General features: G+C 41.4%; 1 protein-coding gene across 1 annotated transcript in view; it reads right to left on the minus strand.

The window, feature by feature from the left end:
* SLC2A13 (solute carrier family 2 member 13) overlaps positions 1-24462 on the minus strand; it is a 307588-nt gene that overhangs the window by 35078 nt on the left and 248048 nt on the right. The gene's annotated exons all lie outside the window — the stretch shown is intronic.

The raw sequence follows: 24462 nt of genomic DNA on the forward strand, positions 1-24462 counted from the left end.
AGATGTGGGGACCTGCATGAAAAACCTACTAAGCTTATCTTTACCAGCTTAGGTCAAAACTTCCCCAAGGTACAAAATATTCCACCCTTTGTCCTTGGATTGGCCGCTACCACCACCAAACTAATACTGGTTACTGGGGAAGAGTGGTTTGGACACGTCTTTCCCCCCAAAATACTTCCCAAAACCTTGCACTCCACTTCCTGGACAAGGTTTGGTAAAAAGCCTCACCAGTTTGCCTAGGTGACTACAGACCCAGACCCTTGGATCTTAAGAACAATGAACAATCCTCCCAACACTTGCACCCCCCCTTTCCTGGGAGATGTTGGATAAAAAGCCTCACCAATTTGCATAGGTGACCACAGACCCAAACCCTTGGATCTGAGAACAATGAAAAAGCATTCAGTTTTCTTACAAGAAGACTTTTAATAAAAATAGAAGTAAATAGAAATAAAGAAATCCCCCCTGTAAAATCAGGATGGTAGATACCTTACAGGGTAATTAGATTCAAAAACATAGAGAACCCCTCTAGGCAAAACCTTAAGTTACAAAAAAGATACACAGACAGAAATAGTTATTCTATTCAGCACAGTTCTTTTCTCAGCCATTTAAAGAAATCATAATCTAACACGTACCTAGCTAGATTACTTACTAAAAGTTCTAAGACTCCATTCCTGGTCTATCCCCGGCAAAGACCCAGCATACAGACAGACACAGACCCTTTGTTTCTCTCCCTCCTCCCAGCTTTTGAAAGTATCTTGTCTCCTCATTGGTCATTTTGGTCAGGTGCCAGCGAGGTTACCTTTAGCTTCTTAACCCTTTACAGGTGAGAGGAGCTTTCCCCTGGCCAGGAGGGATTTCAAAGGGGTTTACCCTTCCCTTCATATTTATGACACATGTCCTCACCAGGAGTGCTTCCATCGACTGAAGAGGTGCAGTGTGGGGGGGCTGAGAGCCAGGGATCTCAGCTCTGTGCAGCTTCCTACTGGGAGCCCAGCTGCCCCCCCAGTCTCTTGGCTCCCTGAGCGGGGAGTGGGGAGGGCACAACCTAGCTAAGAATGGGGAGCCCTGAAATTGACAAGATAGCCAACAGCTGATATAAATAACGCAATGTCTACATAGGCACTACGTCACCCTAACTACACTGACATAAGCCCTACGCCTCTCGTGGAGGGGGAGTTACGATGTCAGTGTAGTATGGCACTTATGTCGGCAGGACAAGGCTGTAGTGTGCAGACTGACATAATTACGTCAGTGTAAGCTGCCATCTGCCAATCTAACTGCGTAGTGTAGACCAGGCCTTTGTCTCTCCTGCTCCACTGTGTATAAGTATTCACTGGGCCAGAGAGAGAGAGAGAGAAACTGACTCTCAGCTTCAAGTCCTTGTTCCAATTAAGATTTAACAGCTGCAGGAGAAGATGCTGAGAGAGACCCACCCCAGAACAGCCAACTGGTTAAGGTACTTACCTGAGATGTGAGAGACTTGAGTTCAAAGTTCCTTCTCCACATCAGATAGAGCAGAGACTTCAACCCAGCTCTCCTAGGTGAATGCCAAAACCATTATACTATTGGCTGTTCTGGGCGGAGTCTCTCTGTGACCAGAAACTCCATCCTGGAACCTAAGAAATCTTCCTGACAAAAGTTTCATTGAAATTGACCCTTCCCTATGAAAAAAAATCAGTTTTCTGGTTTAAAACTGTTTTGTCGAACAATTCCTGACCAGCTCTATTCATAAGTATCCTTTCCTCACTCTTGTGCCAGAGAGCAACAGCCTTGCACTTTATACAGCACACAGTGTGAGGATTCTCAGGATTATCATTATGTATAACAGTGTCCAAAACTTTGGTAGGTGCTTCTGAAAACATAAAAATACATGATATCTGCCCTAAAGACCTTATAAGCTAACATCAGGCATGATTAGGGTGACCAGATGTCCGGTTTTTAAAGGGACAGTCCCGTTTTTGGGGACTTTTTCTTATATAGACGCCTATTACCCCCCAACACCTGTCCTGTTTTTTCACAGTTGCTATCTGGTCACCCTCGGCATGATGTAACCTTAAAGTTAGAAAAGAGCTACATGCCAGGAAATTAGATGAGAAGAAATACTACAAGAATACCAGTTACTTTCATTGCAAGTGGGTGAAAATATTTGATTGCAAACAAAGTGTCTGGCAATCAGCCTGCTAAACCACCTGAACCGAGGTGAGAAATTCTGAAGGTCAGTCTTACAGGCAGAACAGCTAATGCCTAAATCAGGATGACACTGCTTCTTTGATTCTTGAGGAGACCCAGGATGCTACTGACAGAAGTAACACATTCCCCTCTAGTCACTGACATTGAAAAAAAATACAGGAGCGTCAAATACAGACTCCCAGTAATGATTCTTTCAGTTCTGCTGCTACAAAAAGAACTACAGTATTACGAAAACAAGAAGTAGATATGTGATCATAGAGCTGCTGAGGTTCAGCAATAGTAGCTGCTTTGTTCAGTAGGACAGAACAATCCACACCTGCTTAAGTTTCAGATAGACTACCCAGATTTCCATCCCAGACGGCTCCATTTGTATGTTTTATTAAATGACCCCATTGGTTTGTGGTTGCTATTTTTGGTTATGTTTTATTTGCGTTTCATTAAAAACAACATATGTATTTAATTGTGGAAATGTGTTTGTAGAAAAGTTGTTTAATTAGCTATTTAACATCCCCCTTCAAATTATTGACACTAATTGCACCATTTATAGACTGTTTGCTATCAAATTTCTGCTTTTTATTCTGAGTAAATTCTAAATTATTCACATGTAAAGAACATATATTTATAGTGGAAGCTAAGCAGTGCAGCTAATGACAATCTCTTGGGTCCTGTGTTCAAATTTCACTAAGATCAAAAGTAAAAATAAGTTTGATGGTCTCAGTTTACAGTTATATTGGTCTCTGACACACATGCAGAACTCCCAAAAATGGCAGTGCAAACATTCAGTAGATATTTATCAGCATTAGCACTTAATTTACAATTGCAGAAAGTGATTCTGAGTCCTGTTCTCAGAAGATGCCCAAGACAATGAAAGTTAGGATGTTGTTTGAAACCATAACATTGGAATAGGTCATACTTTCTTTGGAAAAAGTTGTGTAAACTTCAAACAATATTTCCCTTAAGGCACCTTTAATACTGAGTTACACTCTTCTGAAGTCCCCAGTACAGTCCATAAAACAATAATAATTAGCAAAAGTAACAGAACTTTACAAATCTAATACATTCAAATGGACAAACCAAAAAGACTGTAAAGAAAATGTTGCTCCCATGCTGAAACCTCATATACCAAGTTCAGAGAACAGTGAGTTTTTGTGGTCTAATTTTAAGCTTCACAAAAGCCACATGTCCTGTACTGGAAATGCTGACACAATCATAACTATTACAAGATAGCAGGTGGTACTCTAAATTGCATCATTATGAATTTCATTCATATCCAATGCATATCCTTCAAAACTGCTGTTCTAAAGTTGCAGTGAGGCTTAGAAGCATTTCCTGTGTAATTAATTTCAGCTCTTTAAATAATAAAAGTATGAAGGAATAAAGAATGTAAAGGAAAATTCTCTGCGTAGTATATTTTGAGACATCTATCTTAGCAATTACATGGAAAAGATCATCCCTTTTGAAATTTCACTGTTCTTTTTTCATATTCAATTCTGAATAAAATAGGGACGCCTTCTCTGTTAGCATTCACATGTATTGCTTTTTTGGGGGGGCCAACAAAAGGCTCCAAGTGTGTAGAGTACCGAACGGCAGAGTTAAATTCATGTAATAGTGATTTAGACTTGAGCATTATAGTTCATCACAGACAGGGCGGCAGGTATCACAGGTCAGGGGAGGCTGAGCCTCCCCAAACAGCCCAGCGTGGCTTCACCCATGCTCCGCCCCCAGGGCACCTCCTGCCTGCTTCCAGTTCCCGCTCTTCTCCCGTGGTGTGGGCTGGGGTGGCCCAGCCTGTGACTGGGACTCGGGATGGCTGGCACTGGTGCTCGTGCCACTCCCCCGCCAGACTCCAACAAGAGACTGCTGAATTGGAATTAACTTGCAAACTGGATACAATTAACTTAGGCTTGAATAAAGACTGGGAGTGGATGTGTCATTAGAATCATAGAATATCAGGGTTGGAAGGGACCTCAGGAGGTCATCTAGTCCAACCCCCTGCTCAAAGCAGGACCAATCCCCAATTAAATCATCCCAGCCAGGGCTTTGTCAAGCCTGACCTTAAAAACTTCTAAGGAAGGAGATTCTACCACCTCCCTAGGCATTCCAGTGTTTCACCACCCTCCTAGTGAAAAAGTTTTTCCTAATATCCAACCTAAACCTCCCCCACTGCAACTTGAGACCATTACTCCCTGTCCTGTCCTCTTCTACCACTGAGAATAGTCTAGAACCATCCTCTCTGGAACCACCTCTCAGGTAGTTTGAAAGCAGCTATCAAATCCCCCCTCATTCTTCTCTTCTGCAGACTAAACAATCCCAGTTCCCTCAGCCTCTCCTCACAAGTCATGTGTTCCAGACCCCTAACCATTTTTGTTGCCCTTCGCTGGACTCTCTCCAATTTATCCACATCCTTCTTGTAGTGTGGGGCCCAAAACTGGACACAGTACCCCAGATGAGGCCTCACCAATGTCGAATAGAGGGGGACGATCACGTCCCTTGATCTGCTCGCTATGCCCCTACTTATACATCCCAAAATGCCATTGGCCTTCTTGGCAACAAGGGCACACTGCTGACTCATATCCAGCTTCTCGTCCACTGTCACCCCTAGGTCCTTTTCCGCAGAACTGCTGCCTAGCCATTCGGTCCCTAGTCTGTAGCGGTGCATTCGGTCCCTAGTCTGTAGCTGTGCAGACACAAAGTAAAACTATTTCCCCATGTTTATTCCCCACCCCCCACTGTTCCTCACACATTCTTGTCAACTGCTGGAAATGTCCCACCTTGATTATCACCACAAAAGGTTTTTTCCCCATCCCCACTCTCCTGCTGGTAATAGCTCACCTTACCTGATCACCCTCCTTACAGTGTGTATGGTAACACCCATTGTTTCATGTTCTCTGTGTATATAAATCTTCCCACTGTATTTTCCACTGAATGCATCCGATGAAGTGAGCTGTAGCTCACGAAAGCTTATGCTCAAATAAATTTGTTAGTCTCTAAGGTGCCACAAGTACTCCTTTTCTTTATGCCTGTAATAGTATCTCTGACACTATGTTTACAATCTGTCACTGGATGAGCCATAAATCCAGTGTCTTTATTAAGTCCATGATTATTAGCCTAACAAAGTTATGAATTTAAGCTTTTAGGCTCATCTTTTGAAACTGTTGTACAAGTTTCTTTGAGGATGAGAACTGAGCAGTCAGATACGGAGTGATTGTTTTTTGAGAAGTGTTTGCCCATGGGTGATAGGACGTTTTTGTCTTTTATCATTTTTCAGTGAGAGTTCACTCTGGAACCCACACAGGGTATCATTAAACAATTACAACCCACATCTGGTGGGGACCACATCTGAAAGAAATCTTTCCTAAATGCTCTCTTCTGGCCTTCAAACAATCCCTCCAAGCTCATCATCAGAAGCAAACTCCACACACAACTCAAGGCAGCACCAAACCCTGCCATAACAAACACATGCAAAACCTGGACACATATCTCCATTGCTATGATGATCAATACTCCCCACAACACACCTTTCAAGATCCCTGGATCCTACACATGCCTATCACAACGTGGTGTACCTCATCCAGTGCACTAAATGCCCCAATAAAAACTATGTGGGTGAAACGAGACAATCACTATGCTCTTGAATGAACTCATACAGAAATATGATAAAAGACAAAAACATCCTATCACCCATGGGTGTACACTATTCACAAAACTATCACACAGTAACTGACCTCTGAGTCCTTGTCTTCAAAGATAACTTGCACAATACCTTCAAAAGACAAGCCTGAGAGCTTAAATTCATAACTTTGTGAAAAGAAAAGGAGTACTTGTGGCACCTTAGTCTTAGTCTTTTCTTTTTGCGGATACAGACTAACATGGCTTCTACTCTGATAACTTTGTGAGACACTAAAAATTATGGATTTAACAAAGATACTGGATTTATGGCTCACTGTAACAATCTGTACATTGTGTAGAGAGTTGTCACTTTGGATGGGCTATTACCAGCAGGAGAGTGAGTTTGTGTGTGGGTGGGGTAGAGGGTGAGAAAACCTGGATTTGTGCTGGAAATGGCCCAACTTGATGATCACTTTAGATAAGCTATTACCAGCAGGACAGTGGGGTGGGAGGAGGTATTGTTTTATGATCTCTGTATGTATATAAAGTCTGCTGCAGTTTCCACGGTATGCATCCGATGAAGTGAGCTGCAGCTCACGAAAGCTCATGCTCAAATAAATTGGTTAGTCTCTAAGGTGCCACAAGTCCTCCTTTTCTTTTTGCGAATACAGACTAACAGGGCTGCTACTCTGAAACCTGTAACAATCTATAATCCACTAATCTTCCTTTGTCCTGTGACTGCAAAGGTGTTAACTGCCTACCTCACTTTCAATGGTCTCTTACAACCTGTTAACTTCTTATGCTAAATAATCTGTTCCACCTAGTATTTAGCTGTGACACCCTGAGTACCTTTCCCAGACCTGAAGAAGAGCTCTGTGTAAGTTTGAAAGCTTGTCTCTTTGGGCATGGCTACACTGGAAACTTAAATGTGCTGCCGCGGAAGCGCAGCGCTTTGAAGTGCGAGTGTGGTCGCGTGAGCGTGCTGGGTAATCCACCTCCACGAGGGGATTAGCTCCAAGTGCTGGGAGCATGGTTCCCAGCACTCGGAGCCTGTCTACACTAGCGCTTTGAAGCGCTCAGACTTGCTGCACTCAGGGGGGTGATTTTTCACCCCCGTCTCCCGAGCCAGCAAGTTAGAGCGCTATAAAATGTAAGTGTAGACAAGCCCTGAGACTAACAGAAGTTGGTCCAAAACAGGGTATTATCTCACCCACCCTCATGTAAGTATCTATCTATAGTCAGACAATTATTTCATGGTTTAGAGTAGTAACTGGTCATTCTCCTACTTCTGTCTTGGTTCTTTGGATTCAGATGCAAAATGTATTCAAGACTATTGCAAGTTAAGGAATTTTATACAAAAAAAAATACAAAGATGAATGATCACATTATAACCATCACTTGAGATACCAGGGACCTTATAACTATCTGGAAATATTTGTGAGTACAACAAAAGTTTGGGATAACTGGAGGCCTATATGACATGGCTGCCAGTTCCCTTATGGCCCAGAGTGTTTCTAATGCTCTAGCCTGTAATCTAACAGAAACCAAGCAGAACCCCATCTACAACATGCCTTATTAAAATTAAAAATTATCTTTAAAGGTATAATTTACTCGTGGTGCCTCTCCTGGTATTAAAACAAAAAGAAAACAAGTGCTAAATGCAATGAAAATTATCTGGAGTGACAGGCCTTAATAGACAAATAATCATGCAGATTCTTAAAGACATTCCTCCTTACCACCTATTCAAAGTATACATTATAATGCAAGACGGCTACAGAAAAATAATCTATGTACACAAGCAACTATAAGTCTTTACTCAAATCTCCCAAAGTCCACAGATATACATATAATATTCCTTGTACTTGGTTGTACTCATTTCTTTTTCCTTATTAACACATGAATTAACTTAAAAGGGGGACCTGACTTTGAACCAAATCAATCAATAATTCTGGCTCAACTTGTGCCAGTGAAGGATTAATGTCATTGCCTTCATTTTCAAGGAAATGAGCTACAGATGCAGGCAGCACATATAATAATTCATGTGAATTAAACTAATCAAAGATATTGAATTATTCAGCAGTCCTAGTGTAGAAATCTGTGTTCTTTCAGAAAGAAAAATCCACACAAGTCTCCTTCCTTTTAAGAAGAGCAGAGATAATAACCTTTATTACATCAGATGACATGATTACAGAGGGCATGTCTACACTTACAGCACTGCAGTGGTTCAGCTGTACCGGTACAGATACACCGCTCCAGCGCATGTGGTGAAGACGTTCTATGGCGATGGGAGAGCGCTCCCGTTGGCATAAAAACCATCCTCACGAGCGACAGAAGCTATGTCTCCTGACGACATAGCACTGTGCACACTAGCACTTATGCTGGCATAATTTATGTCGCTTTGGGGGTGTGTGTGTTTGGAATATTCACACCCCCCCAACGACATAAGTTTTGCTGACATAAGTCCTAGTGTAGACATAGCCTCATTTAGCAAGAGTTAGACAGAACCCTTATAATTGTCAGCACCATGATCACCAAATGAAGGTGTAGAAGAATGAAGAGATGAAAGCTGTTTACACTACAAGTGTCCATCCGATGAAGTGGGCTGTAGCCCACGAAAGCTTATGCTCTAATAAATTTGTTAGTCTCTAAGGTGTCACAAGTACTCCTGTTCTTTTTGCGGATACAGACTAACACGGCTGCTACTCTGAAACCATCAGGAGAAAGATTCTATTCTGCTGAATAGACTTTGCCACTTAACAAAACACAAACCTTCACATTTTTTTTCAAAATAAAGTACATTTTAATTTAAGATTTGATTTGGTTACTTTAGTAATTCCACAGTATGAAACCCTGCAAAAGATCTACTACCCAGTCAATTTGTCATAGAGTGGTCATATGTTTAAGAGCATAAAAATGGCTATATTGGGTCTGACCAATGGTCCAGCTGCCTCAGTATCCTGTCTTCCGACAGTGCCCGGTGCCAGATGCTTCAGAGGGAATGAACAGAACAGGGCAATTATCAAGTGATCCATCCCAGTCTGCCAGCCCCAGCTTCTGGCAGTCAGAGGTTTCGAGACATCCAGAGCATAGGGTTGTGTCCCTGACCATCTTGGCTAATAGCCACTGATGGACTTATCCTCCATGAACTTATCTCATACTTTTTTGAACTCAGTTATATTTTTGGGCTTCACAACATCCTCTGGATGTTTAAATTTGAATGTTAAATTTGATGATTAAAGTCAGTATTGAATGAATGTGAACAAAAACTGTTTGATGCCTTTTCCCAGTAGAATTCATTAAAGGAGATTTTAAAAAAATCTGTACTGAGAGATTAATGTTACAGATGAGCATGAACCAAAGCCTCAGATCTTATTCCCCTCCTCATTGCTGAGCTTTGGAGCGGTTCATCCACAAAGCCCCAGCTCCAAATCAGCTCCTTCTGTTTTGGGTCCAGGTCTGATCCAAAACAAAAGGGGCTCCTCTTCTGCAAAGGTACCTGCTCCTTCTCACTCCATCAGACCCATTCCCAGCAATGATGAGAATGAGAACTCCTCTTTCATCTCTCTGTTGGGAGAGCTATCCCAGGAAGACAGCAAGAAGGAGAGGCAAAGCTGCTGTCTGGCGGAAAGGTAACAGCAGGCAGGGGAGCTGATTACCAGCAGACTACTCTGTGCATTATATCTATACAGGGGCTGTTTTTCAGCTTTCTCCACCATGTATTTTGGCAGAGATGGGATATGAGAATTTGTGTGATCCCCCATGTATCCTAATAATATTGAGAGTGGGATTGGGAGTTCTCTTATGTACTCTGGAAAAGCAGTTTGGATTTTTTTGTGCTCCTTTGTGTATCTGGGCAACACTAAATTTACTTCTACAATTATTTTTTGTTTGTTATTCCCCACATAAGTTTAGAAGCAGGGCAAGAATGATTTAAAAGGGAGACAAGATTAATTTCCTTCTACTCCACTATAAGGGAGCAGAGGACAACTGAAACCCTCCGTATTTCTGCACGATATGAATTGAAATTCGAGACACAGAGCATTGTCCTTGCACTGGTGCAGAGTACTGATTTAAACATCTTGGCATATAAATTATTATAACCCAACGTTTTACTCACATAAGGCATGATTTGTGGATACTTTATACTGAGGACCACTTATTTTCTCCTATTCCACAGCTACTTGAAATGTTATAGAATTTGAAGCTATTCTTACAATTAACAAGAAAAACTGCCAGCAAAGCACGAATCTGTCTCTTCTCTCTCCCCTCCCTTCTTCCTTTGTTCTTTTTTCAAATGATTGTTCAACACTAACTAGCATTTCAAAAGAATAAAAAGATAAGTGAAGAGGAAGATGGAAGGAAAGATTTAAGAAAGGAATGAAACGAGGAAAAGGACAGAAGATTTTATCCCAGGAACAGAAACTCATTATTATATTGTGATTGGGTCGGATTGTCAAAAAGCACTTAAGTGACTAAGGACTACAAGTCCCAATGAAAGTCAATGGGATTAGTGCCCCTTAAATCACTTAGGCATCTTTGAAAATCCCACCCACTGACTCATTTTGATCTAGAACAACAAATCAATGAATTTCAGAATCACATCTATGTGTTAAATTATAAAAACTTTCCTTTAACCTTCTAGATGGTGAACAGATTTCCCTGTTTACTGGGAACATCCTGGTGTCATGGCCAATTAATCTGAAACCAGATTTTGTTCCAGTTTCTCTCTATGGAAAAGTCCAATAGAATTTATTTAAAAATTACCTCCTTTCATAGAGGAATCATCCTACGAAGCTTAATAGAGAATCATATCCCAGTTATAGAATTCTACGTAATGGTTCAGGAAACTTACAAAAAGGACATTATTCGCTATTAGAACATAGCGCAGAATCTGGCCCACCCCCAAACAAAGAATATTCCTATTGCCTGAGACATGTGTACAATCTGGGGAGTTCTAGGATGGGGAATGATCTACATCTATAGAACATATATATACAGTCTCCATATTTAATTTTTAATTTAAATTTCTATTGCTACCATCCTGACCATTTGGAAGCTGATATCTTCTCAAACATTCATGTTGAGGCTTTAACAAAGAGAATAAAATGCCTCACCATTTTCCTGATTCTAAAATGTGTAGAAATACATCAAGGGACTGATCTGAAGCCCACTGATTTCAAATGGCTGTGGATTGGACCCTATAACTAATGGATGCCATTTCATGCTATTCAAGCTTCACACTGTCTCTTCTGGAGTGGCCATGACAGCTTCCAGCACTGTATTATTATTTCTGTTGCAGCCTTATACCCTTCATAACTTACTTGCTACAGCTGTTTATTTCGCATGGAACACAATGTCTTGCTTGGAATGAACCTGGAGCCTAGCAAGACATGAAGCATTTATAGAAGATCATTGAGAAAAGCTAGTGACTTGCTGCTGAGGGGTTTAATGAAACAAGGGGAAACAACATGCATATTCATAAAAGGCCCTCCCTTCTATACAGCAGAGAATAAAATGCAATACCGCACACAGAAAGATTATGCCTCTTGACTTCATACATGCTGTACATATACACACACACTATATTTGTCTGATAATTATTAAGTGGCTTCAGGCATCTGAGAAGAAGACAAAAAATGAAGTCCCCTTAGATTTTCTGAAAATAAGACAAAACAAATTAAGAATAAACCAAACATGGACAACAAGATACAAATGTTTCCCCACACACTAAAGAAAGATAGCATTGCTTTTCCTTCCCTTAGAGAACATCAGTCTTCTGTAGCTGAGTATCAATGAATTAGAAAATTAAATATCCTCTTTCTAACATATACAGATGTGAGAAAATACTAGCTTGTTTTCAGGTATTGTACTCTTATACTTTATTAAAACCTTGCGTTGAACATAAGGCTCTAACGAAAAGTTAATAAAATTATTTGCTAACAAAGATCCTTCTGGAAGAACAGCATAAGATATTCTATACTTTGAAATTTATTTCCTTTGTTTCCTCCTATATTGTGAATTGACATTACTCAACTATGCACTTAAGAAATACACAAGTTAACAGTGGGAAGAATGAAAAAAAGATGTTCTAGACCCTAAAATAAAAAGTAAATTCAATTAAAAAAATTAGACGACTAAACTAAAGTGTGTTTTAGTGCAACCTAAGGGTAATACATGTACCTGATAAAAAATTATGTAGGTTTTATGGAGTAATTTGCTCTGTCATTTTATCAGAAAGGGCATTTACTATTAGAACCCATGTGAATTATAAGTAGGATTGCAATTTTATAATGATAACTTTTAAGGAAAATCATGGGACGAACATGATGAAAAAGCAAAAGATATAGGAATATAATTAAGTCATCATCCAAAGTCACACAGATTTTCTCCTAGTTTTTTTTTTTCAATTTCATATGTGTAAAGAATATAGAACAAATTAATAAGACTCCCTCACAGATACTATGTATCCCCAGATATATAGAGAGGGGAAAATACAATAACCGAATGGTTATTAAAGCATTCACCTGTCTGGTTGTGCAACACAACAGCAGTGCCCCTTGTTTAAGGTTCAGTAGAATAGTTCAGCAGTTCTAGCACCAAACACTTCTTCTACGCTGACCATATATTGTTAAGAGTGAAATCATAAATTCCTAGATAAAGCAAAAGTCTCTTAACCAAACAACATTTCTGCATATGGCTTCATGATACGTAAAACAAAATTAAAACTAAACAATTTAACCTTCTGTATCATTTTTTATTATTAAACAGTGACAATGTTATTAGACCGGTGATTGCCAGCTGCATTTTCAAAATTAAACTTTTCTATTGATTTATTAGCCAAAGGAGCATTCCAGAAGATATAGGACTTCACCTTAACCTGAATTTTTAAGCTTTGCTGGAAACGAAGCTAACAAGGGGTAATATTCTTCCATGAAAACTTTGACAACTGCTTTGTCTTTCTGTTATGTTTGAGTTGCTGGCTGACCTCCTGTAATCTTGACTTCATCTCTGACTGCCCTCTCTTGACCCACATACCCAGGGCATACCTAAGGCCAAGTCTACACTACAGACTTCTGCTGGCACAGCTATGTCAGTCAGGGGTATGAAGAGGTGTGATCCTTGACTGGCTGTGCTAGCAATAGCCCTTAGCACAGATGTAGTTGCACCAGCGGCAGCAGGACGGCACTTTTACCAGTATAGCTTGTTTCACTTGTGGGGCATAGTCTTCTTATACTGGTACAAAGCCCAGCTTTGCTGGAATAGCTGTGACCTATACTGGCAGAGCACTCCTTGTGTAGACACAGAGTAAACCTTGCCACTTCTTCCTGCATGACGTCTGCAAGATCTGACCTTTCCTCTCTGCCCACCATCAAAACTCTTTTGCAAGCCCTGATCATCCCATGCCTTGACTCCTGTAATCTCCTCCTCTGTGGCCTCAATGATTCAACCTTGCCCCCCGTGAAATCCATTCAAAATACTGCTACCAAGGTCATTGTCCTGACTTGTCGTTCTGTCTAGATCACCTCCCCGTCTTTATGCCCCCTCTTGCATTGCACACACAAATGTCTTATCCTCACTTCCAAAGCCCTTTACAACTGTGTAGTGCAGAACTACCTGACCTTTGACCTTATCACAAGATTGAGGTCTGCCTCCATTTTGCCGCTGACACCATCCTGATTCTCTGATTCTCCAGCAAGCACGTTCATGCTTTCTCCCATGCGGCCCGTACAAGTGGGAAAAGCTCGCAGTTGAAATTCCTGAAGTCACTTCAGGTCCCTTCTCTTCCATAATGCATATGTAACCCACACACCTCCTGGGTGTGGTGTTCTGTCCCATCTAGTGGCACTAAGACCACTTAAAGAGAGAGAGAGAGCAATTAATGAGTCTGCTTTACAGCCTCAGCTAAGAGGCAAGTGGTTTTTAGCTCATGCGGTAGAGGCTCACGCACTAAGCTCCAGAGATCCCCGGTTCGATCCCAACGAGTGGGGTCTGTTGGCATTACGCATACAGTACACAGCAACCTGATACTGACTAGGAAAATGGTGAGTTGCCATTGTTAAGCCTGATTGTCTAAGAGCTGCACACATCTTATTTCAGAGTAGCAGCCGTGTTAGTCTGTATTCGCAAAAAGAAAAGGAGTACTTGTGGCACTTTAGAGACTAACAAATTTATTTGAGCATAAGCTTTCGTGAGCTACAGCTCACTTCATCGGATGCATTCAGTGAATGCTCTAATAAATTTGTTAGTCTCTAAGGTGCCACAAGTACTTCTTTTCTTTTTACACATTTTATTATTTTTTTACCCTGTCTCCTCCAGCTGCGACCAGCTTGTCTGTCTCATCCTCCCTTTATATCTTATCTTTTAGACTGCAATACATCTGAGAACATGAGAATTTTACTGTTGAACTCGATTCACCACTAATTTTTCTCTGACTTTACCCAAGGAAGAAAAATAGCAATTTGAGAAGTAGCTAGTGAGGCTATTTTGAGCACTCGCCTAAGCAGTGCATCACTTTCTGGGTCACTTACAGATTTTTTTTCTTTGAGAGAAATATTTAACAGAGATGGTGGTGGTTTTGGTTCGTTATCCTTCCATCTGTCTGGGTACTTATCTTCCATCACCATAGTATCTCAACACCTCACAACCATTAATTGATTTTATCTTCACTGCACGCCCCCAAGGCAAAGAAACATCCCTATTTTATAAATGAGGATCTGAGGCACAGAGTAGCTTAGTGACTTGCTCAGAGTCACATAAGAAGTCTGTGGCTGAGCTGAGAACTCAGGTCTCCTGATAACTGCACACCAGACTGTGCTTTGTGATCTCTTAATTGCTTTTATTTCAGCAGCCATTTTAGGATAACATAAAACAACAACAGCACCCTGCCCCTCAACGCTCCCACCCCCCACCTCAGTTCTAAGCCTGGATTTATTTATTTCTTCTGCCCCTCACCCCCCAATTTTTTAAAAATCAAGAAATCTCTGTCTTCTATGACAGTTATGACAAAAACCCTGTCTTAATCTGAATTCTTTATGTACATATATGAAAACTTGATATTTTATTTTAAAAACCATTTAAAGGGATACTGTCAAGGTTGACAGGCCCAACAGGTAATCAACCCTTAAAGTAAATTAAAAAAAAAAAGTTACCCTCAGGACTGACAGGTCAGGATGGTTAAAACACAGGGCTGTCGATTAATCGCAGTTAACTCATGCCATTAACTCAAAAATGTTACTCGTGATTAAAATATTAATCACGATCAATTGCACTGTTCAACAATAGAATACCAATTGAAATTTATTAAATATTTGTGGTTGTTCTTCTACATTTTCAAATATATCTATTTCAATTACAACATAGACTACAAAGTCTACAGTGATCACTTTATATTATTTTTTATTACAAATACTTGCACTGTAAAAATGCTAAACAAAAGAAATAGTATTTTTCAGCTCACCTCATACAAGTACTGTAGTGCAATCTCTTTATCATGAAAGTGCAATTTACAAATGTAGGGTTTTTTGTTATATAACTGCACTCAAAAACAAAACAATGTAAAACTTTAGAGCCGACAAGTCCACTCCTTCCTACTTCTTGTTCAGCCAATCGCTATGAAAAACAAGTTTGTTTACATTTATAGGAGATAATGTTGCCCACTTCTTAATTACAATGTCACCTGAAAGTGAGAACAGGTGTTCGCATGGTACTGTAGTAGCTGATGTCGCAAGGTATTTACGTGACGAAAGCTGTGCTAAAGATTCATATGCCTCTCCATGTTTCGGCCATCGTTCCAGAGGGCATGCTGATGACACTCATTAAAAAAAATAATGTGTTAATTAAATTTGTGACTGAACTCTTTGGGGGAGATTTGTATGTCTCCTGCTCCGTTTTACCTGCATTCTGCCATATAGTTCATGTTATAGCAGTCTCTGATGATGACCCAGCACATATTGTTCATTTTAAAAACACTTTCATTGTAAATCTGGCAAAATGCAAAGAAGATACCAATGTGAAATTTCTAAAAATAGCTACAGCACTCGACCCAAGATTTAAGAATCTGAAGTGCCTTCCAAAATCTGAGAGGGATGAGGTGTGGAGCATGCTTTCAGAAGTCCTAAAAGAGCAACACTCTGATGTTGAAACTATAGAACCCAAAACACCAAAAAAGAAAATCAACCTTCTGCTGGTGGCATCTGATGCATTTGATGAAAACGAACATGCATTGGTCCGCAGTTCTTTGGATCGTTATGGAGCAGAACCCGTCATCAGCATGGACACGTCCTCTGGAATGGTGGTTGAAGCATTAACAGACATATGAATCTTTAGTGCATCTGGCATGTAAATATCTTGCAACACCGACTACAACAGTGCCATGCAAACACCTGTTCTCACTTTCAGGTGACACTGTAAACAAGAAGCAAGCAGCATTATCTTCTGTGATTGTAACCAATCTTGTTTGTCAGAGCTATTGGCTGAACAAGAAGTAGGACTGATTGGACTTGTAGGCTCTAAAGTTTTACATTGTTTTATTTTTGAGTGCAGTTATTTTTGTACATAATTCTACATTTGTAAGTTCAACTTTCATGATAAAGTTATTGCACTACAGTTCTTGTATTAGGTGAATTGAAAAATACTGTTTCTTTTGTTTTTTACAGTCCAAATATTTGTAATAAAAAATAAATATAAAGTGAGCACTGTAAACTTTGTATTCTGTGTTGTAATTGAAATCAATATATTTGAAAATGTTGAAAACATCCAAAAATATTTAAATAAATGGTATTCTATTATTGTTTAACAGCATGATTAATTGCAATTAATTTTTTTAATTACACTATTAATTTTGTTAATCGCTTAACAGCCCTATGAAAATACCATCTACTTTGCTGGCCACCTGACCATAAATGCGACAAGAGCAGCAGGTTTATTTGTGATTGTGGACCTAATATACACATTGCTTTGTCCTGCTGTTCTGCTGGCTCTCTCTGTTAATAGTTAGTGGAGATGATATTGAAGTATACATCCACAATTTGTAAATTATCTGCTACCTCTTAAGAATGGAAGTTGTCAGGATCAGCATAGGAAAAATGAAAGTGACCCCACACTCTATCCTCAGAAAAGGATAGTTCATCAGATTTTAGGCTTCATAGTGAAATCTGAAGAACCTATAACAGTAAAAAAACCATTTTTTTTTATTTCTATTTTCATATTTTCTTGTATTTTATACATTACTATTCTGCACAATGTATTTACTCAAATGGGACAATATGGACATGTTGTTATTCTGGGACTGCACCAATAATGGATTCCAACTGCACAAAGATCTGCAGTTTTCAGCTTTTGGTAAATCTGCAGTTAGAATCGCTGTATTCTCCCCAAGTCTCTATTTACTTAATTCATAAAATATTTTATTCTTATTTCTGAAAATGATCCAGTGAAAAAGAAAAGTAACAAAATACTGTTTTCTGCAGCCTATAAAGGCTGTGGATATTTTAGTGGATTGAATAATTAGATTAGGGTCACATACTCTACCCAGAAAGAAATCCCTCTGGGGGTACTTGATTAGTTAACGTACTCCTTTTGTGTGTTGGCAGTATGGCAGATCTAGCTAGCCTTTTCAATTAATTATTCACTCTGTTGTGCTACCATTTTAAAAATACAGTAGCAATTATATTCATGCCTGTAATCTATTAACCTGAGGTCTCCACAAGAGAAACTGATTCCCCAGTACTTCAGTTTTTACTAAAATAACTTGTAAATGCAAGTCTTTATAGAAAGGTTCTGAAGATTGCAGTTTCACTAATAATATTTTTACTGATACTCCCTGTAATGCGAAACAAGCAACTTCATTTGAATTGACGATAACTTCATTCTCAGAGTATTTACTGATCTCAGATTGATGTACAAGGGGGATTTATGCATCTATCTCCTATGAAGAAACAGAGAGACTCACAGGTTTTAAATATACAAATACACACATACATTTTTAATCATAAATAAAATGTCTTTTAAAAAGTGATTCATATTATACCTGTCATATTTCAGAAGCTACTATACAAATTGGTCAATGGCTTGGAAAACTGAGTAGTAATGAGTTTCTCACTTTACTGGATATGAAAATAATACAGGAGGGTCATTTACAAACAGCTAAAGGACCCTTTGCTAATAGATCTCCACCTGCTGAACCCTCCAGGAAAATCTACTATCGCCACAAAATAAAAGAGTATTTAAATTGCTTTTCAATAATCTTAACTGATATGTATTGGTCCAATAGAAAAGATGGGATGAATGTATAACTTTCCAGAGTCTTTACAAAGCCTTTAAAATATTTTGTCTAAAGTTTCACCCACAGGCAGGTAACCAAGATGATCAGTAATACCTATATCTCTTTGAAATTAAACAAACTTATAAAATGTCTCAATAGCAGGAATCTATTTAGGATTTCTGGTCTCTCAAAATCTGGTCTCTAATTGTCCAATTTACTTTCGATGAACCAGGATACTTTAAAAAAAAAAATCAGAATAGCGAACTTGCATTCTTGGAGGTGTGCCAACAACATCCTTGTAGCCAACTGACTACAAAAGTAAAATGCACATAGCTCTTGCTAATGTCTCCCTCCCTCAGTGCCAATGTACTACCTAGCACATAAAGTCAGAGCCATGGGTGCTGATCTGTTTCTATCCACAGGCTGTGCCCAGAGCCAATCTTGGGGGCTCACGTGCACAGTCCCACTGTATTGAGGATACAGATGTGTCAAGAGTAACTACAGGTCTCATTATTTTTGCCCCTCGAGCTTTTTTCCTTGTAGAGATAAAATCTTACATATTTTGACAATTAAAAGTCTCTTCCTGTTGCCCTATGGATTAGCCTTGGGGCAGGAGTGTCCATGAAATGAACAAACAGAAGTCACATAGTTTCTGAGAAGACCCCAGATTTGTTTGCAGTGATAGACTGCCCATGGTTCCTCTATTAGGAAGTGAAGGAGCAGTTCAAGAGAGGCAGCGTCGTCTAGTGGATTAAGCACAGGTTTGAAAATAATCAACTCCACATGCTGGGCCCTCACTTCTCTCACAAAATGTGGCTGGTAGTGATCTGAAGATTCCCATTCCTCTTCCTTTCTTTTACATAAAATGAATCAGTACAGAACAATCTTGCTAACCAACCTCAAAATATTTGGGCTGGCCTTGGGAACAGTGGTGTGATCACTGTACACAGGAGTCAGGAAGGTTGGTGGTGCATACAAAAATTGTTTTTCAGGCCCATACAAAAATGCCAAGGCCTGCCGTGTCTATGCTAATGAGTTAGATGAGCTGTCCCTCAATGTTTCACCCTCAAATATACCTGACATATGAGTCATGTTTATGTAACAGATCAAACATGCAACATCTCTTCTAGCCTTTTCTCTATGGAAACTCACCCCCCTCCCAATTCCTTGCTGTCAACCAGACAGTTATGCTTGCTGCACATTTCTTGTGGCATACGTTTGGGTTGGATTTATTTTTGTGGGTTCTTTTCATCCCCTGGTACCATTGTCTGCCATGGGCATCCCTACATTTGAGAGAATCAATGTCTCATATTTTTCCTGTAAAAACATTTTGATACTCTAATTTTCTTCTCAGGTTTCCATGGCAACCTCTGCAATATAAACAGCCTTGCTGGCAGTCTCAAGGGACTGAAATCTCTATCTTCCTTTCCTCCACCATACAGATATTCTTGATTTTGAACATACTGTACTTGTGAATAATTGTCATTCACTGTAAACACACATGCAGTGTTATTGCTACAAAATAGGAGCAGAGGAAACATTTAAAAAATAACTACAGTATTCTACAGAAGTAGTCCACAACATTACAAGTTCCAGTAATTTTATGATGCTTAGGGGCCATTACTGAAGAATAATGCAGGGTTTGTTTTTATTACAATACTCACAATCTAGGAACTCCAAGATTAAGGGCAGGGGGATAACGGTTTTGGACGGTCTCCTGGTTTAGGGCCGTCTAAACAAAGGTGTAGCATTCTGTCCTTGTTTCTTAAGAAAAAGGATAAGAGCCCCTACTGGAGAGGTGGAGCACTGGATGAAGCCGTTGGCCAGGTTTTCCTGGATGCACGCATGAAGGGTTGCCAGTTCTGGATTGGACATCACATAAACCCATAAGGGACCTTCGCCCATCTATGGGGAAGTCATAGTCCCAGTGTGGAGGTAGCATGGCTGCAATCTTCTTTTTAAAACTTCCACATAATCCCAATACTTTTCAAAAGATAGGGACTCAGGCTTAGGAGTGACTCCTTCTGGCTAACTGCCATCTGGAGTTCCCCCACACATGCTGTCACTTCCAATCAGCTACAGGAGCCTGGAGCAGAGGATTGGGGCCAGTTGCGCATAAACAGACGTTTCGGCAGCATTCAGATGGGAAGCTGATCCTCTTTTCTTGCAAGGAGATACAAGGGCCACGTTGCTCCAGCCAAGTGATACAGAGAAGTAGGGGGAAGTGTGGTGAATGGATCACATTGAACTGTTGTACTTCCTGATGGCCCTGGATTACAGCCTCTAGACGTACTGTTTCCTGCATTACTGGCCCCAAGGACAGGAGGGACCCATCAGTTGTTTCTAAAAGAACGGATGTATGCTTTTAATGGAGGGGGATTTGTAGTGCTCAAGTGGCTTTAGCCTCTAAAGAAGTCATCGGTAGCCCTGGAAGCAACCAAGGCCCACTGAGGGGGAATCCATTTGGCATCATCCATGGTATGTAACTTTATTCATACTTGGAAGTATGGGGAGGACCTGCATATCCTGGATTGCGTTTCTCTGCAGGTCTTGGGGATAGTTCCAGAGCACAATGCTCCAGTAGTGCCCAGGCCGCACCCCCCAACCCAGTATGGTTTGGGCTTGCTTGTTTCCTGATTCCTTAGGGGTCAAGGTCTGCAATGGGCAAGAGGCCATGGCACATGCTGGTGCTCCACAGTAAAAGTGTAAGTTATTGTGCTGTTGCTGTTTCTTTTCTTCCAGGGTCAAGCATCAGTGGCCCAGATCAACCCACATTATTTAATGATTGGGCGCTCAGGCTTTTGGTCTAGGGTGTGGGTGACGCAGTGGCAGGATGCCCGTCCTCTCCTTTCGCTCCTGCAGCTAGTTGTCAGTGCAGAGAGAGAGGTTAATGAAAGCACCTAAGCGGGTCAGGGTCTCAACATAGGCTAGCCCATCCTTTACTTCTTCACTAAGTCCACACTGAAAATGATGCAGTTGGGCTGCCTTATTCCACTCAACGTCAGCCACAAGTTGATGGAACTGGGCAGGACCATCATTCGGTGGGTTGCAGGGCTTGGGACAAATCAGTACCCGCTGGCTTAGGGGCCCCACTCTGCATCTGCGGCCAGGCTGGCGGGACAGATCTGGCCTGGTGCTGGGCTGCCTGCTGCTGCTGGCAGTTGGCGGTGCCTACCGCAGGGCTATTGTTGACCATAGCGCCACAGCGGCTCATGGCTCCAGCCGGGTGGATGACTCATTGCACCGAAATGCGGGTGGCAGAGCCTCGGTCGCGCAGGGCAGCAGCTGGGACCCCAGTCGCGTGGGGCGGCAGCCGGGAGCCCAGGCGGGCGGGGCGGCAGCACTCCCTGCACTCCTAGTTCTTGCACCTATGTCTTCCAGGACCGACCATGCTGGCCAATTGCACTGGCCTGCGGGGCTCCCCAAAGTGCAGGGCCCACAGCAGTCATCCCGATTCGCCCTACCCAAGGGATGGCTCTGGAAGTGGGCAGCGTATGAGGCAGCTGGCTCCTATCCTTGCTGGGGCCTCGTAGTTGCGGCTTCAGCTGAGCAAGTGCAATGAAGGTGGTCAAAGGTCGCGGATGATACTCACAGGAAGGCATACCAGTCCATTAACACCAGGCTGTCCTGCTCCAGCAGGAGGGAGGTCCAATCCAGTGCTTCCTCTGCCTGCAAACTGATCGCTAGTCCCACGTGGGCCTGGTAGGTGGGATACATTAGAAGGCGAAGCAGGAAAAGGAGACGGCATTGGTTCAGGAGCCCCTTGAACTTCTGGCAGTTCCTCTCAAATCGTTGGGTAGTGGTACTGCAGGGCCCTGTACAGAGGGCAGTGGCCCAACCTGAGCCTGGAGCACAGAATTCTCTTCCTGGGACCATGCTAACTGCTCAAGGAGTATCTGATTTTCCTCTAAGAGCTGTGCCACTTGGAACTGCAGCAGATGGTTCTTGCTTTGGAGTTGCATGACCCGCTCCTGCAGGTCTGGTACACCATGGGGTCCAATGGGTGATGGTAGATCCACCCCTTCCATATCCCTGTTAATGGGCTCCTGCGGAGGAGGTTGGAAGTGGGTCTAGGCAAACTGTAAGAGACGAGAGCCTAGGTGGTCTGGTCACAGCTGGGCTGGGGTTCACACTTCAGGGACAGTAGTTGGTGAGCAGGGGTCAGAGGAATCACCAGAGCTGGGTTCATTAAGCAAGAGTCAGGATAAAAGTCAGTCTGGGATTGGAGACCTGCCGAAGTACCAGACTGGAATCGGGAGGCAGGCTCAGGCTCAGAGTCAGGCTGGAGTCAGAGACAGTACCAAAATAGAGTCACGAGGCAAGAGTCAGGGTCAGGCTGGAACTGGAGATCAGAGACCAGGAGATGAGGTGAGGTCTGGAGTTGCAGCAGGCCTGAAGTCTCTGTTGTTGCCCACACAACTTCCTGGGGCACCCTCCAGGACTAAATAGGGTGCTGGCCAATCAGAGGGCTGCAGGGTACTGTCACTCTGGGTTCTTTGGGAGTGTCTGTTTTCCACAAAGCTCCCTGGCTGTTGCTCTGCATGGCCTGCAGGTGGCACTGTGAGCATCAACTATTCTAGCTCTGCAGATCTGGATTCTATTCCCCACATCCTTACAGTGAGTATTGTAGTAGGTTTTCCTCCTCTTAGGAAGGATTTTCAGAGTAACAAGTTTATGTCTCCATTTAAGTCTTACTGTATACTATTACATCTTCCCTAGCTACAGAGATGGTACTTAAAATGGTAGATTTCAGAGTAACAGCCGTGTTAGTCTGTATTTTGCAGAAAGAAAAGGAGTACTTGTGGCACCTTAGAGACTAACCAATTTATTTGAGCATAAGCTTTCGTGAGCTACAGCTCACTTCATCGGATGTGATGAAGTGAGCTGTAGCTCACGAAAGCTTATGCTCAAATAAATTGGTTAGTCTCTAAGGTGCCACAAGTACTCCTTTTCTTTCTTAAAATGGTAGAGTACATGAAACAAATGTTGATTCTGAATATGAAGAAAGATCTATTATGACAAATAAAGAATATGGGAGCTCCTCTGAAAATCAAGATGGTGCGAGCTACAGGGGAGATATTCACTATATGCTCAAGAGCATGATGTACGGCTCTGTAGAACTAGAACCGAGGTCTGTTGAGCCTGGGATAGTTGACATTCCCACATCACCACGGGGAGGCTGTACAGAGCCCTATCCAAGGAACACTCTCGAGATTAGGCGCCACAGGAAGTACCACCTAATGATCAATACTGACAACACCCAGTGGCCCTCTGTTTGGTTTATGAGCATTATTTAACCCTGGAGGTTGCTTCAGGAAGTTGTCTTGGACAACCACGCAGGCTTCTGGACTGCTGCGAATCCAGACTACACCTCGCTTTCTGATCTCTGGTTTCCAACCCCAGGCTGACACTGACCCTTTTGTTTATCAGTCCCAGTTCTAATGATTATTCCGATCCCTGCTCGCTGGCTACTTCCTCGTGGCCATCCTTGACTGGTGAACACCAGCCGGGACTGCCTACACCCTGGTCCCTTACACATGAGATTTTATAGCCTTTATTTTAGGTTTTTTTTAACTACATATTTTATTGGTCACAAAATTATCCAACCACTTTTAAAATCAAGCCACAATATGGTGATGCAGCAAAGCAGCAGTGATGCTTTTTCATAAGTGAATAAATATAATATCCCTCGATCTAATGGAATCACATCACTCACCTCTATGCCTGGAACGGCCCAAGAGATTGGACATAACATTTTAATGTATATTGAAGAAAGATGAGGTCCTTTTTAGAGACACTTTACACATATTATTTACTTAGTTAGTTTGATATTTTCATTTCCTCTGAGCCCTAGGCAGTTGTGACTCATCATAGCTAAGGCTCCTGACTTTGAAGTTGGAGAAAGACAAAAAATAGCTCCAATAAAAACTTAAAAAACTTTTCTAAAAACACTTTTATGGAACATGTGGCATAAACAAAATACATGGTAGTGAAATGAAGTAGAAAGGTTTTATCAGCAGTCGTGGATGACTATATAATTTCCTTGTGGCTTCACACCATCCCAAACTCATGTTGATAAAGACTTTACACTACATTATCACAGGTTATTGGTCTTACAGTGATTGCCTGATAAAAGTTAAAACTATACAAAATCTTTCTAAGGGTAGGTAAATGCTTTGCTATCTCATGCACAAGGGCATAGTAACTGCTGACATTTTAGTGGGAACCTCTCTGTGTGTACACATATATATTCACACACAAGCACAAGGTATACAGTGTTGCCACTTTAAAAATGTGGGAAACCACAAAATCTTGCACACATACCATGCAGCAGACATTTTAGACTTGTTCAGCTGACTGACTAGGCCTATAAGCTTTGTCTTAATTTTAAAATGTTTGAA

The sequence above is a fragment of the Eretmochelys imbricata genome, chromosome 1 (assembly GCF_965152235.1).
Source record: "Eretmochelys imbricata isolate rEreImb1 chromosome 1, rEreImb1.hap1, whole genome shotgun sequence".
NCBI lineage: Eukaryota > Metazoa > Chordata > Testudines > Cheloniidae > Eretmochelys > Eretmochelys imbricata.